The sequence below is a fragment of the Rosa rugosa genome, chromosome 2 (genome assembly GCF_958449725.1).
Source record: "Rosa rugosa chromosome 2, drRosRugo1.1, whole genome shotgun sequence".
Taxonomy (NCBI): Eukaryota; Viridiplantae; Streptophyta; class Magnoliopsida; order Rosales; family Rosaceae; genus Rosa; species Rosa rugosa.
In genome coordinates this window covers 19,983,153-19,984,652 of record NC_084821.1, presented here as the reverse complement: position 1 = coordinate 19,984,652, position 1,500 = coordinate 19,983,153, and positions in this window count along the sequence as shown.

Here is a 1,500-nt window from a genome sequence, read left to right as displayed (position 1 = left end):
TCGGTTTTCAACCGAATCCAGCACAAGCTATTTGGTTTTGCGATTTTGCCAACTGTGGGTCGTATAATATATATGATGAATTCCAGCGCTTTGAAGCATTGGTGAAATGGATTAGGGGTTTGACCGGCAACCTCTCCTGAATTTTTACTATCACATGTTTGGGTAAGTAACCTACCATTTTCAATTGATTAAATTAATTATTTTAGCTATTTTTAATTGAGCTTTTTACCAATAACTACAAATAATCACATATATTTACCAAGAGCAGGCTCCGTGTTCCGGAAGCCCGTGCGGCCAAAAATACTAGCGGGCTGTTAGCCCTTTGATGAGAGAAAGAGTACTCAAAGTTTAAAGAAATTACAGAACATGCCATTAACACCAATATTAGCCATTTCTCCCAAAATCAAAATCCTCTTTAGATCTGAGAAGCTCACTGACGAAGCTAGGCGGTGAAGTGCCCCGAGAAGTGACACAGCAAAGCTAGGAGGAGAAGCGAGGCGGCGAAGCAAGATAGTGAATCTAGGCGCACTACAACAGAAAGGCTTTTTAGCGACTAAGTTTTTTGCGAGGAATTTATTTTCCTCTGTAAATGTCACTTTTTACGAGGAATATTTCGATTCCTCACTAAATGTCATTTGGTTTTCTGCGAGAAACATATTTTCCTCACTATACACCACTTTCTACGATGAATATTTTAGTTCATCACTAAAGGTGACCATAATTTGGTCGTCTAAATCATCATGTTATTAGCGAGGAAATATGAAACTTGGGTGAGGAATGTTTTCATCGCGAAAACAATATTCAACGAGGAAATAACGATTTCGTCGTTATTACTTTGGCGGAAAATTATGTAAAACCCGCCAAATTCAATGGTGACAAAACTATGGTTTCCTCGCTAAAAGTACGTGTTTTACGAGGAATTATTTCCTCGTCAAAAGAAGCAATTATGGAGGAAATAACGATTTCGTTGTTATTACTTTGACGGAAAATTATGTAAAACCCGCCAAATTCAATGGTGACAAGACTATGGTTTCCTCGTTAAAAGTACGTGTTTTATGAGGAACTATTTCCTCGTCAAAAGAAACAATTAGAGAGGAAATAACGATTTCATCGTTATTTGTTTGACGAAAAATTATATAAAACCCGCCAAATTCAAGGGTGACAAAAGTATGGTTTCCTCGCTAAAAGTCCGTCTTTTACGAGGAACTATTTCCTCGTCAAAAGAAGCAATTAGGGAGGAAATAATGATTTCGTCGTTATTTGTTTGGCAGAAAATTATGTAAAACCCACCAAATTCAAGGGCGACAAAAGTATGGTTTCCTCGCTAAAACTCCATATTTTACGAGGAACTATTTCCTAGTCAAAAGAAGCAATTAGGGAGGAAATAATGATTTCGTCGTTATTTGTTTGGCGGAAAATTATGTAAAACCCTCCAAATTCAAGGGCGACAAAAGTATGGTTTCCTCGCTAAAAATCCATCTTTTACGAGGAACTATTTCC